The sequence below is a fragment of the Mangifera indica genome, chromosome 15, assembly GCF_011075055.1.
Source record: "Mangifera indica cultivar Alphonso chromosome 15, CATAS_Mindica_2.1, whole genome shotgun sequence".
In the NCBI taxonomy this organism is placed as follows: Eukaryota; Viridiplantae; Streptophyta; class Magnoliopsida; order Sapindales; family Anacardiaceae; genus Mangifera; species Mangifera indica.
Genome location: NC_058151.1, coordinates 2,991,367 through 3,007,054, shown reverse-complemented (window position 1 = coordinate 3,007,054; position 15,688 = coordinate 2,991,367). Strand labels below are relative to the sequence as shown.

The window sequence follows — 15,688 nt, the reverse complement described above, 5'->3', positions numbered from 1 at the left end:
ATTGCAGCAGTGACGGTGGTTCAAATGGAGGAAGCTGACAACTTGCAACATGAAGTAGAAAAGGACGAAAAACTCCAAGGTATTATTCATGATTTGTTGTCTAATCCTACCTCCCACGTTGGCTACTATTTGAGAGGAGGAAAACTGTTGTATAAAGGCAGGCTGGTGGTGCCTAAAAATTCCAGGTTTATCGCTTTCTTCATCATTGAATTTCGCTCCTCATCTTATGGAGGCCATGCTGGGTTTTTTAAAACTTATAAAAGGTTCAGCTCAGTTCTGTATTAAGAAGGTATGCAAAAGGATGTCAAAGATTTTGTGACCAAATGCGATGTTTGTCAAATGATGAAATACCAAGCTATGTTGCCGGTAGGTTTACTGCAACCATTACCAATTCCAGCAGACACGTGGAAAGACTTGTCTATAGATTTTATCGAGGGTCTTCCGAAGGTTAAAGGGATGAGTGTAATTATGGTGATTGTAGATAGACTAATGAAATACGGGCATTTTATTGCCCTACGACACCCTTATAATGCCAAGGATGTAGCAGAGGTGTTTATACGGAAGGTGGTTTGCCTCCATGGATTTCCAAGGACAATCATTTCAGATTGAGATCGTATTTTTCTAAGTAACTTTTGGACATAAATTTTTAAAACTATCGAAACCATTTTAAAATATAGCACGGCCTACCATCCTCAAACGGATGGCTAAATCGAGGTCGTAAACCACTATTTAGAGACGTATCTATTGAGTTGTATCCTGTTATATTAGGAAGGTTATCAGAGGATATTAGGATAGAATATATATTTTTAGGGATTTGATTAGATTAGAGATTTGATTTGATTTATTTCTTTTTATACATTCTCGGTAATTATTTATATTGTAACGTTCTGTGCTCTGAATGAATAAGAAAACAATATTCTCAATTCATATGGTATCAGAGACTACATCACACATTAAATTTTTTTTTTTCCGGTGTTCACAATTTTTTTTCAACGAATCCAATTCCGTTCTCCACTGTTTCTCCGATCTCTATATTTTTATCATTATCCGGTGATCGTGCTTATACCAGTGTGATCAGGATTCTCTCATCAACGTATCTGTCAAAGCAGCATCATTATTTGTCATTCCACATGCCGCTCGATCTCTTGGTATTTTTCGGCGTCAATCTCATGTTCCGCTGACAGTGCAACGACACCGACGAGTCCTTCTGTGGTGAGCTTGCAGTCATCTGACGTCAAAATCTGTTGCACGCGTTGGTCGTTTATCCTCTTAAAACGTGATATTCGATCTACTGTTCTGACACATATGGAACTACACTGCCATCGTTGTTCTGTTGAAGACCTAGTTGTTCCACACGTCGTCGGTGATGTCACCAAATAGTTCCTCCTCTGTTCACGTATTTTGAAGGCTTTGTTTCACGATTCAATAGTCTTTTGATCAGTTTGTGCTTATCGGTTTCTCTGGATCTTCACTTTTCTCTAGAAAGCTTTTTTTTGTTCTCTGATTCTTGATTCACCATGTCCATTGAAAGCTCCAAACCAGGTGAGCGTGGTAGTCGTAGAAGTCGGCCAAAGTGCAGTTATTGTAACAAATGAGGTCATATCAGAGACAAGTGTTATAAACTTCATGATCATCTTCCTCGAACTGTTAATATTGTTCAGACTTCTGATTCTTTTATTAACTCCTCTGGGGTGCAGTTTTCACCATCTTTGACACTCATAGGTGCTGATATTGAAGATTATCTCTGATATTAGAGCACAAAATAATCTTCATCTTCTGTTGCTTCGATTGCTCATCTAGGTAATTCAACTGTATGTCTCACTCACTCTTCTTCTTTCGAGTCATGGGTCCTTGATTCCGATGCCTCTGATCACATATCTGGTAATCCATGTCTACTTTCTCACTTTACTAAGTCTACTTCCTTACCTACTATAACATTAGCTAATGGATCTATCGTTACTGTCAAAGCAATAGGTTGTGCTCATCCTCTTCCACTTTTGCCTTTGGAGTTTGTCTTTTATCTCCCTGACTGTCTATTTAATCTTATTTATGTTAGCAAACTTACTCATTCCCTAAATTGTACAATTACATTTACTAATGACTCTGTTCTTATACAGGACCGTAGTACGGGTTAGATGATTGCCATAGGACGTGAGTCACAGGGCCTCTACTGACTAAATCCACCTGATTCTGTAACATGTGCCATCACTAAGTTTCACTAAGTTTCCAACGCTTCTCCACAATCGTTTGGGTCACCCTAGTTTATCAAAACTACAGTAGATGGTCCTTGGTTTGTCACATTTATCATCATTTAATTGTAAGTCTTGTCAACTTAGAAAACATACTCGTATATCCTTTCCAAGACGTGTCAATAATCGGGCTACATCACCTTTTGAGTTAGTCCATTCTAATGTATAGAGTCCTAGTCGAGTCGTGTCTGTTTTAGGTTTTCAATATTTTGTTACATTTATTGATGATTATTCGCGTTGCACTTGGTTATTTTTAATGAAGAATAGATCTGAATTATTTTCTATTTTTGAATCCTTTTATGCTGAAGTTGAAACACAATTCTCTTCTACTATTCGTATATTGCATAGTGATAATGCCAGTGAATATTTTTTCGCTCCTTTTATTAAATTTCTGGCATTTAAGGGCATTCTACATCTATCCTCTTGTGTTCATACTCCGCAGCAAAATGAAATTATCGAACGTAAAATTCGGCATTTTATTGAAACTGCCCGTACTTTACTCATACATAGTCATGCACCTTTTCGTTTTTGGGCTGATGTTGTTCTTACTACTAGAATGCCTTCTTCAGTCTTGCAGGATCAAGTACCTCACTCTATTTTATATCCTGATCAGTTATTGTTTCCTCTTCAACCTCGTGTCTTTGGATGTACGTGTTTTGTTCATGACTTATCTCCTGGCCGAGATAAATTGTCTGCTCGTTCCATTAAATATGGTTTTTTTGGATACTCACGTCTTCAGAAAGGTTTTCGATGTTATTCTCTTACTACACATCGCTACTACCTTTCTATAGATGTTACATTTTTTGAGTCTTCTCTTTATTTTTCGTTTTCTCCTCAACTAGACAAGTCTCCTATTATAGAAGTTCTTCATGTGTCCTACATTGTTCCCCTAATAAATTCACACTTTTCGACTAACCAATCTCTGACTAGTGTAGATCTTACATCCACTAGTCATTTTACAGGTGATGGTCTTGCTTCTCCTTCAGGTGAGACAATCTCTCCAGACCCGATGCACTCGCTTCCTGCTCCAGAATCCTCTGTCTCTACGGTCTTACCTCCTGATGATCAATTTTCCATCGCTATTCGTAAAGGTATGCGTTTAACTTGTAATCTTCATCCCATCTATAATTTTCTAAGTTATCATCGTTTATCTTCACTATACTATGTCTTTGTGTCTATTTTATCCTCTGTATCTACCTCTGTTACTGTTCATGAGGCATTATCTGATCTCGGATGGCGACAAGCAATGGTGGATGAGATGTCTGCTCTAGATGTTAATAATACTTGGGAACTAGTTCCTTTGCCTCCTAGTCACTCAACGGTTGGATGTCGGTGGATCTATACTATTAAAGTTGGTCCTGATGGTCAAGTTGACAGATTGAAAGAACGATTGGTTGTTAAAGGATACACTCAGACATATAGTCTTAATTATTATGAGACTCTCTCCGGTTGCTAAAATGTCCTTTGTTCGCCTATTTTTCTCTATAGTTATCATTCGCCATTGGCCTTTGCATCAGTTAGATATCAAGAATGTTTTTTTTCATGGTGAACTACAAGAAGAAATTTATATGGAGCAACCTCTTGATTTTGTTGCTCATGGGGAGTCTGGTTTGGTCAGTTTAGTACTGTTATTCAAGAATTTGGCATGCTACGAAGTGAATCTGATCATTTAGTATTCTATAAACATACTCCATACAGTAAATGTATCTATCTAGTGGTCTATATTTATGATATTGTTATTACAGGAAGTGATCAAAAGGGTATTAAGCAATTAAAGTTTGCAGAAATATCACAAATGTCATTATTTTGTAATAATTAGGCTGCTCTTCACATTTCCTCGAATCCTGTGTTTCATGAAAGAACAAAACATATAAAAATCAATTGTCATTTTGTGAGAGAAAAGATTTTATCTGATTATATCTATACAAGTCATGTCAGTTCAAATAATCAGCTAGCAGATATACTTACTAAATCTCTTCGAGGGCATCGAATTAATTTCATTTGTAACAAGCTTGGTACATATGATTTATATGCTCCAGCTTGAGGGGGAGTGTTGAGTTGTATCATATTATATTAGAAAGGTTATCAGAGCATATTAGGATAGAATATATATTTTAAGAGATTTGATTTGATTTGATTTGATTAGGGATTTGATTTGATTTATTTTTTTTTATACCTTCTTTATAATTGTATATATTGTAACATTCTGTACTCTAAATGAATGAGAAAACAATATTTTCAATTCATAGTATCTTTGTTGCTTTTCTTCGAGATAGCCCAAAAATTGGCCTAAGTGGCTAGCATGGGCCGAATATTGGTACAATACGTCCTTTCACAACTCCATCGGTATGACTCCCTTTAAGGCATTTTATGGAAGAGATCCTCCTCATCTTTTGAGATGGGTAGAAGAGGAATCAAGGATGGAAGCAGTGAATGCCATGATCAAGGAGAGGAATCTAATTTTGGATGAATTAAAAACCAACTTACACATGGCTCAAGAAAGAATGAGGAAGACAACCAACAAACATCGGAGGGACATCGAATTTCAAGTTGGCGAATGGGTTTTCCTTACGTTACAACCATATCGGTTTCGTTCATTGGCTTCTCACCCCAATGAAAAGCTCAACCCCTTCTTTTATGGACCATTCGAGGTGGTTCAAAATATAGGCACTGTGGCCTATAAACTAAAATTGCCCGAGGGTACAAAAATACATCCTGTTTTTCATATCTCTCAGTTGAAGAAGCACTTTGGTTCTGCCTTACTTCCTCAGCCATTACTAGATTGTCTCAGTGAGGACTTGGAGCTGCAAGTTCAACCAGAAACAATATTGAATTATAGATATTCCGAGCAGGATGATTTGGAATTACTAACAAAATGGCGAGGATTGTCGGATTGTGAAAATTCATAGGAGTTATATAATAATTTCAAACATCATTTCCCTAAATTGCACCTTAAGGGCAAGGTGCCTCTTGATGGGAGGGGTCATGTTAGGGTGAATGTGTATGTCAAAAAGAAGGCCAAAAGAGGAAGAGTGGTAAGTAATAGCCAAGTGGGAAAGGCAGAAGATAACCCAACAGGTTGTGAGAGTCTTTCAAATCAAAGCAGTAGGAATTATTTGATCCTGGGAAATTCAAATGATGAGGGGGCAGACTATAAGTGGCAGACAAGAAGTAGAGAAGTGGGAGAGTAGATATAGACTTGGAGGAAAGAAGTATAGAGGAGTTTTTGTGTGGAAGGTGGATAGGAAATGAGAGTATAACCTTTCAAATAGTTGTGTGAATGGGCAGTTGATTTAGTGAGGTTATTGTGAAAAGTTGTTCTTTTGGGTGAACAGTTTCTACTTAATGTAAATTCTGGAAATCTATATTGTAATACACAAGAACTCTTCCATTTTTGTAATGAAATCTTATTGTAATGCATATGTACTCTTCCATTTTTGTAATCAAATTCTATTGAATGAAAGTAATACAAATTTGGTTATTCTATTACATTGAGTGATTTGTATTTCACTGTTTCATTGATTACTATCTCCATTACATTGTGTGTGGTGCTGTTATTTTGAGGCTTTTATCGACTGGAACTGTTTCCTGAGTAGCACTGCTCTGCTGGATTGGAAACTTCTTACTCTTCAGGTCTATATCAAAAGCACCTATATCATTTTTTAAGACAGTAGTACTAAAGAAACACACATTTTAAAGACTTTAGATTTAATTTTGTGATATCGGGACGAATATCACAAACAAAACAAGTACTATCAAATATTTTGGGTTCACTAGGAAACAAAGATTTATTTGGAAAAAGAACACTGTAAGAAATTTGACCTTAAAGAACTAATGACGACATGCGGTTAATCGAAAAAAGGATGTGAAAATAGTATTAGCCTAAAATTGTTTGGAAATTTGCATTTGAAACAAGAGTGCTCGAGCTATTTCAAGAAGGTGTCTATTTTAAGATGGTGTGATAGCACAAGAGGATTGATGAAGAATGTCATTTTGGATCAGATACAACTGAAAGGATTCAGAAAAGTATTATTTGACATTATCACTACGAAGGTATGAATAGAAACATCGAATTATGTTTTTATTTCAGCATAAAATGCACAAAAATAAGAATTACTTCAGAACGATTTTTCATTAAATAAAGTCAAGTCATATAAGAATAATCATTAATGAAAGTAACAAAATATTTAAATCCAGTTTTAGACATAATAGGACAAGGACTCTAAACATCTTAATGAATTAACTCAAAATGAGAGCTAGCTTGTTTATTGACTATAGAACCTGAAGAGAAACAAAGATATTTGACAAATTGACATAACTCACAATCTAACGAAGATACATGACAAAATTGTGGACATACGGTCTTCAACAAAGGTAGAGAAGGATGTCCCAACTGACAATGAGTTTCGAATGGAGTTAAGGAATGAAGTTAAGGCACTAGAACATGCAATGGATTTGGGCATTTGCATACCAAGGATATAAAAACCCTTAGATTCATGTCCTCTATCAATAATCTGCTTCGTCATAAGATCCTGAAATAAACAATGATCAAAGAAAAATGAGACACAATAATTAAGGGCACGAGTGAGTTTACTCACAGAGATTAAATTAAAAGAAAACTGTGGTAGACTCAAAACAGATGACAATGAAATTAATGGAGTTGGATTAACCGTGGTAGAACCAAGAACCAAGAACAGATAAATCAACATCATCTGTTAAAGTAATACTAAAAGAGGATGCAAGCGACTGAAAAGTAGAAAAGAGACTAAGATTACCTATCATATGATCTGTAGCACCAAAATCAATGATCCATTTAGATGATGAGGAAATAAGATATGTATTTGATTTACCTAACTCAGCAATAGTAGTGATAGAAGTCGATGAAGACTTTAGTGATTCTTGGTACTAAGAGAATTTGGCATATTTATTTGTAGAAATCATAATAGTCTCTCCAACTCATGAATTGGCAGTAATGTTAGTAGCTGCAACATGTGTTGATTGAGATTTTGGAACCTTAGTCTGTAATTTTCTACAAGTGCACTTTGTACATCTCAGTTCATGGCAATAATAACACACAATCCTTCTTGACTCCTAACTTCAATCAATAACCTTATTACAGTTGCTACTTCCCCTTATTCTATTACCATTCCTATTATACGAATGTCTAGTTTCAGGTACATTACTTTGACTAATAAAAGCACTATCACTCTAAAATAATTGGGTGCTTTCTGTGTGAAGTCCCCTAGTAAATGTGTCATGCAAAAATGAAATCTTAAGACTAGCAAGTATTTGAGATTTAGCAATTTTGAACTCAGATGGAAGCCCAGCTAGGAAGCTCATGATGGTCATTTGTTCTCATTGAGCTTGTTGAACCTTTACATCAGGACTAAATGGTAATAGCATATTAAGTTCTTCATAAGTTCTTTTGAGGCCCATAAAGTAAGATGTGATAGTCTTGTCCTGATTTTCTGCACGATAGAAAGCTTTGCACACCTTATATATAAGAAAAAGATTACCTCTTCCAGAATACAAGAAGTCTAAATATTTCATTAGTTCTTTAACTAATTTACAGTCATTAATTAAACAAACTACCTCACTTTTAATGAAATTTCGGATCTGTAGGAATAATCAGGTATCATCTCTTAGCCATGTTTATCTAGTACCATCCATAGAAGGAACTTGCGTAAGGTGATCATCTTTCTCGAAGCTTAACATATACAGTCAAATGGTTTTACTTCATTCTGGATAATTGGAACCATTAAGTTTGTGTTCAATGATTTTCGACTTCACAAGAACCATATTAGCCATAGTTATCGGTTTAATATTAGTCATAATGATGCTCAAAACAACCCAATAGAATAAACAACAAGAAACTACTGGACTAATAGATTTCTGTAGCAACTAAGTGCACGAATACGCTACATAGAAAAAGAGAATAACAGAAAAAAAGCTAAAATCTGATCAGGAAAAGAAATTCAGTGACGACGATGGGATTATAGGGATCTGAATCATCGGCATTGTCTGAGTCTGACTACGCCGACAATGAGAACTAACTCCGATCAGAGCAGGAGATCCAATGTGAATGTTTACAGAAGAAATGTCAACGTGTGTGGGTCACATGTTGAGCTTTCGATGACCGAATTTTGGGAAATGGGTGATCATCGAGGCATGCTCCTTTTGAGAGTGGCAGTAAGATCCAATAGTCACTCTACAAGGGTGAATTACGAAATTGCTCACTAGGGTAGGAAGAAATTTCCAGATTCGCACGTTAGGGCAAATTGGGCTTTGATACCATGAACAAAACTAAGATGAAGAGTATATTTTCATTCATACTTTCACTGTTACAGAGATACATATAGATATATATACACATTTAGTATCCTAGATTAGGAAAGAGAAATATTTGACTTTTATAATTGCGATCCTATAATCGCGATCCTACAATTAACTTTTACCATAATTAAACCCCTATAATTAAGTCGTATATAATAATGTAAATATTTACAAATTCTGTAACAAGTAGAAAAAAGGCTAGTATTGGGTCTGATGATTCTTACCTAGAGCTTTTCCACCTCATTCTTCTAATGATGAGGATAATGTTATGGTTTAATATTCGATGGAATAGCGCCCTTAATCAATCTAATGGTGTGGTCATGTGCTCGGTGCGATGGAAAACCTATATAGGTGCCATGAATAACTATTGGAATTGGTCCAATAATTTTGCGATGGTTGGAGAATCAATATTAGTAGTCAGTGCTACCCATTTTGATGGTCTTCTAAACCTCCTTAAAAGTGATTTCCCTAGTGACGAAGGAAAGATCTCCCTGGAAGGTGACTATTTGGTCGTCTCGAACAAAACGCATAGTCATAGCCTACCAATCTATGCGAACAACTCCCAAAGTAGACAACTAGTTTACTCCCAAGTTTACATCTACACCACCTAATGGAAAAACATAGTAATCTTAAATAAAATCAATGTCACACAGTTACATATGAACTGTAGAATATATTCCACCACATTTGATTGTGTCGTTATTACAAATGGTTACCTAAAATTCCTTCTAAAGTACAAGAATTTGCAATTTTGCTACCAATTACTGAGAAATAAAACTGTGGGTTGCTCCATTATTAATCAATACTATTGTTGATGCCTCCTAAATTTTTCCTATAAGCTTTAGTTTGGAGAGTTGATTTCAATGATTGAGTGATGTGGAAGTTTTATGATCTTGTCTTATGTCAGTTGGTGTTCTTCTTCTTCGACGAGTGCAATTTCTTCCACAAGCTCATCATTTTCACAAAGTGTTAGAAACCCAATTACTATTTAACAAAAATAGAAGATAAAACACAAAATACATAATAAAATAAAACTATTTTATTAATTAAAAGATTACAAGGATAAACCGAACAATTCGAGGAGTTTCGAGTCTTCATTCTGAACAGCTTAAGGGGTTGGGACCTCTTATTTTTTGATCATTCAAGGTATAAAAAATGTCTCTGAATTAGCCAAGGTTGATTGCCTAAATTATAAAACCCTAATATATTTTCTCTCCCCCCCTTTTGAACCCTAAAAACTTTATTTATAATGAAGAACACTATTAAATTGAGGACAAGTGTCCCAAAATATTTTTCTCTTTTTCAAAACCATCTTGTCCTCAAGAAGGGTATTTTTTTTATATATATTGAATTTTTTTATTTTTTTCTCTTTTTATTTTTTGATTCTTTATTTTTTTCGATTGTTTTTGACAATTGTTATAGAATGCAACTTTTTTTCTCCACTTTTTCTGCACTTTCTGCATTGTGGCCCTACCAACATTACTTTTCATTTCCCCACTCTTGTCACTATCAAATCTTATCCTTATTTTAAAACTTTTTTAACCGTACAATTGATGATAATTGCCAGCTTTCATAGTTTTACTTTTTTATTTTTTTCTCTCCTTTCTTCACTTTTTCTTCTATAAGTATTTTTTGTCACGTTTTGCCACTTTCTTTTCTTCTCCTTCTTTTGTTTTCTTTTTTCTTTAATTTCTCAACGCCAACTTCGACAACTTCTCAAATCTCTGATCATCGTCATCGTTGTGTCCTCTCGTTGTCGACTTATCTTTCATTGTCATCATCTTGAGTTGATTTTGTTCCGACATGACTTTCTAGCGACAATACCTCTTCCACATGAGACTTTTCTTCGACTTTCTCACCATCTCCAATCATTTCCTTCATTGAAATCACAATAGAAACCAGGATCTAATTATTCTGATACCATTTTGAGTGAAAGATAGAAACACAAAATACATACTAAAATAAAATTATTTTATTAATCAAAAGATTACAATGATAAACCAAATAATTTGAGGAGTTTAGGACCTCCTATTTTAGACAGTTTGAGAATTCCAAGACCTCTTATTCCTGACAGTTTGAGAATTCCAAGACCTCTTATTCCTGACAGTTAGAGGAGTCCAGAAACTCCCAATTTCTAACTATTTTAAGAGTCGGAGACCCTATTTATAATGAAGACCACCATTGAATTAAGGATAAGTGTCTCAATCTTAACACAAAGTATTAGATGGAGTTGTCTGTACGTACACTTATGATTACAATCATATTTCTCTCCACATTTAAAACAAAGTCCTTGAAAGATTTATGCTTGGACTTCAACAAAAAAAATGATCGATGGTTGTGGGAAGTGGCGATGGTGTTGTTTGATAGTGGAATAAGGTTGTCGACGATAAAGTTTAGTCAATTGATGGAACCAAGGTCAAGAGACGAGTAGGTGGTGGTGTCAACAACTGGGAAAGGTGACTACTGTGGTGGTGTGTTGGCTATTAGGGAAGAGTTAAGCTGACGAGTTTGGTTATGAGGTGGGTAGGTTATCCAGGTATGGGTCGTGTATGTGGGTTGGGTGTGTGGCGATTGGGTTGGATAATTGGTGTAAGTTCAAACTGGTTTCTATAAGGGATAAGAGTTTTGGGTTTGAACTGGGTTGGACATCGGGTCCAGTTGAGTGGTGGAAGTTGGGTTGTGGTGTGTTTAAGATGAGTAGGCCCAATGTTGATGGGTTGGCTAAGGATTATATGGGTTGGTGGTGTTTTGTTAGGTGTATGTACGAGTGTGTTGATGTTAAGCCAAACTATGTGGATGGAAGGGTGGCGTCTATTGACGCTGGAGTTAGGCTAGCAAAATTGGGTTTATAAACTAACGTTGGGGTGTGCTTGGAATTAGAGCATACAGGTCTAGATTGAGCTAGGTGGACTCTATCAGATTTGGTGTAAAACCTGACCTGCATATCACCCAATCACGTTGCTCTATATTCATTGTCATCTACATTAACATGCGTAAGTTTGACAACACCAACAGCCGAATCTCTATTTGAATGTGATCATTCAACCTTGCCAGGAACGCCCCTATCAGCCACTCCATGGACACCGTCAACAACATCATCATCAGTTGTTCAAATCTTGTCCTATATTCAGTTATCGTCCCAGTATGTCGGAGTAAGATGTGCTACTCATATGGCGTATGGTGTTACGTCGATCAGAATTAGAGGAATAGCTCATCCTTCATCTCCTTCTACTTGCAGAACGATAGCCACAGATCCCTGAATTGCAACAAACTAAGTGCCTCTCCTTCGAAACAGAGGATCACCATCGGTGATCATCTGTAAATATCTTTTTGCCTTAGCTAACAAACCCCACAAATTTTTACCATTAAATATTGGAAGCTTCATGTGACGATAGTGGTTATCACATTGCGTTCCCTACTCAGCTGTAGCAAATCGAGAGTAATGAAAAGTTCTAGATGCCTCTCCCTGTATGAATCCAGCTGCAAAAGGTTGGTGTGGTGCTGACTATTCCAGATTATCACCTATTAGACCTTCGGTTCCAATTTGTGGTGGAGGTCTATTCCCTTTGATTTCCCAAGAAAGTAATTACCAGATTTCGTAAAGGTTGTCATCAATGGAGTTGAATCTTGCACTCGTGCGAGCCTTTGAATTGGTTAATTTTTTGATAATCCTTCCATTCGAACATTGATGACTGCTACTTTTTTTTGCCAAGTTACGATGATTTTGCTAGGGATGGCAACGGAGAGGGGCGGGGAAGGGATCTCAATCCCCGTCCCCGCTACGAGGATAAAAATGATTCTCCGTCCCCTCTCCGCAAAAAAAAATCTCTTCCCCATCCCCGTACTCATAAAAAAAAAAAAATTTCTTTTTTTTACCTACTAAACATAATATAAATATATTAAATAATATAATTAAATAAAATTAAAATTAACCTACTATTTCAAATATCACAAATATAATATATTAACTACTTTAATATATACAATAAAAACCTAAATAAATTTGAAAAACATAAATAATTTAAAACTATAAAAAATATATTAGTATTTTAAATAAATATATTAATATAAATTGATGAAGATGTGGATGGGGATGGGGATGGGGATGGGGATGGGGATGGGGGCGGGGAGGGGAAGGGGTGGGGCGGGGCGGGGCAGGAGAGGACACATGTATCCCCATCCTCGGCCCGTCCCCAATTGTGGGGATTTTTTTCATCCCTATCCTCGTCTCCTTCCTCGTTTCAATCAGGAAATCCCCTCCCCATTAGGGTCGAGGCCCCTAAAATCAAGCCCAAATTATCATCATTGGATTTTGCTCCAATTCTTCCATTCTTGTTGATACCATGCCCTAAATTTGATGGCTCTGATACCAAGTTTGATACGTACCTGATAATGATGGCAAATAGACCTCCAAATTGATGGTTTCAGCATGCACAACAGCTCCTTCAAATGGTCCCAGGCCCAGCCTCCACTTCAAATGCTCCCTAACCAATCAAGCAAAGGCCACGCAACACACACAATATGACAGCAGGAAAATCAGTAGATTAATTGGGTTAAACAACAGCTAAATGAAGAAAATACTAAAGAATAATATTCCAATATCACCGAAAGTAATTAACACATAAACCATAAGTTCACAGTCTCCCTCAGAAGGGAATTTAAACGAACACTTAAAGGGTAACACTGAACTATTTTAAGAATAAATTTATAATAATATTTCCTAAATAAATCCCAATATTTTCTAAATAAATGGAAATATATTTTGCTCAATATTCTTCTTGCTTCCTCCCTATTATGTTGAATTTATTCCTTAACTGAGTGACTCTCTTATAACATTATTTTACTGCCTCATACAACTCTAATTACTGAAAAACTGGGGATACCTTTGATTTTGTTAAAAACAACAACAATTAATCCTTTTGATCATTATTGTTACACATTTGACTGTTTTCAATGCTTAGAACAGATGGCGCATAAAAGTCTTCACAAAATCACGGAATGCAAGATTTAAGATTAAAGAAGTTTTCTAAAAATTCACAATAATTTCATTTGAAAAGATATTTGATGCCCCCCTTAATCCTTAAAATTTACCAAATCTTTTTAAAGTTTCCTTTTTTCAACTATTGGTTGCCTAAAATACCTAGGTAGAGAAAAAAACTGAATTGGAAATATAAAACTGCACGAGCTATTAATTACAAAAAATGAAATTTTTTACCTGGAACAGGAATACTGGTAAATGAGGTAGATTGAGTGAGGCAAAAATCAACAAAGGTGTGGTTGTGGATTGTTGAGGTTATGAGAGGTTTGGGATTTGGAAGAAATAATTGGGTTTTTGATTATGGGGGGCTCGTTAAAAAATTTAAGATTAAGGGTAAGTCTATTGAAATAAACAAGGTTATTTAAACTTTTCAATAAATTTTAATTATTAAGGAGGGTCTACCCTCGGAGGGCTAGTTCCGCCCCTGCTTAAAGCCAAATAATTGTTAATGAAGTTATTCGAAATATCTTTTGGTATCTGATTATCATAAAAGTTCGAAGATTTTAACATTCTTAGTTGTTCCATGTAACATAATTTACCCAAAAATGATGGGGATTGATTTAACTAATGTTCTTGTAATCTTGACTAAATTTAAGATAGGGAATGCCTATTGTTTTTCAAGAATTTAATTGTATTGATGTTGCTCATTTGGGTATATTAATTTATGTATGGAAAACAACCTGACTTTTTGCCGGTTTAGAGGGTGAGAAAAGCATCATGCTTACATATTACCGAATCCGTTGTGGAACTCATTTTCTCCCATTTCTGAAATGTGTCTGTCTTTGTTTGATTTGATCTTTATTATGTTGCTTCATTGCGATATATATTATTTGTTTATGTTATCATCTACTTTGTGAAAACCTAGTAAGCATTTGCTGCAGGTAAAAAAATTTCAGGTTTAGGGTGTCGTTCAAAAAGGCATATATTTTCTTAGTTGGAAGGAACGGGGGGCTCAACTAAACTTATTGGTAGATGGAAGCATTCTTGAGTCTCAGTTTCGGATGACCAAAAAGATGTCCAGGTAAGCCACTTCATCAGATAATCAATTTCTTAAACAAGAGTACTGAATAATCACCATAGTTCACTCGTTACAATGGGAGGCATGTTTTCTAAAAGAAAATAATCTATGTATTTTTGTGCTTCACTACAGCTGCGTGAATTATGTGCCATTGACTTGTAGAAATTCAACTGTTTTACATTCATCTCTAGTTTGCTGTCACTGTTTGGTACCCTGGATGGCAGCATTGGGTGCATCGCTTCTCTTGATGAACTCACATTTTGTAGGTTGCAGTCCCTACAGAAAAAGCTTGCTGATGCTGTTGCCCATGTTGCTGGCTCAAATCCAAGATCTTTCCGCCAGTTTCGATCAAATGGAAAGGGCCATCGGCCTGGCCTTGATAGCATAGTTGATAGTGAACTGCTTGGCCAGTAAGTTGCATCATCAGCACTTTATCTACTTTGCATTTTTATGTTATGCCATTGTTTTAGGTTCCTTCAGGTGAGACTTAATTGCCTTGCTGTTTGATGCAAAATATGCCCTTAGTAGTCGTTATAAATCATATTTCTGTTACTTTTTGCAGTTATGAGATGCTCCCTTGAGGTGCCAGTGGGCTGGGCCAATGCCCGTCACTTGGTAAGCCTTGGTGTTGGCCCGGCCCGACAAAAACTCAAGGCCTATGGGACCACAGCTCCCCCATGGGCTCTTAGCAGGTCAGCCTAATAAATTTTAAATTGTTAATATTTAATATTTTTAGCAGATTGTGTTGGCTTGACTTACAGATTTTTTTTTACGACCAGGTACACGACTTGCTAAGTTAGGAGCCTAGCAGGACCCTTTTTGGTCCCATGTCGTGCCAAATTATACGAGGTTGGGCCAGGTCGCAAACTAGCGCAACCCCTTTGACACCTCTAATGCTCTAACCAACTTGAAATTGCTACCCAGATTGCAGCAACTTGTTCACAAATTCTTCAAATTTAAACAACATTACACTAGGAACTAGCTTCTAATGACAATTAACCAGCATTATGAGCAACTTTCGACATCTTCAACTTGACTCACCCCACCAAT

At 36.1% G+C, this 15,688-nt stretch overlaps 1 long non-coding RNA gene across 1 annotated transcript in view; it reads left to right on the top strand.

Moving 5' to 3' along the window:
* The window catches only part of LOC123197718, a 32,091-nt gene extending 16,767 nt beyond the window's left edge, over positions 1 to 15,324 (top strand). The window contains exons 5-7 of the long non-coding RNA XR_006497906.1: positions 14,502 to 14,641; positions 14,905 to 15,048; positions 15,201 to 15,324. This is a non-coding gene — a long non-coding RNA (uncharacterized LOC123197718). The remainder of the gene's footprint in view (positions 1 to 14,501; positions 14,642 to 14,904; positions 15,049 to 15,200) is intronic.
* The last annotated feature ends 364 nt before the right edge of the window (positions 15,325 to 15,688 follow it).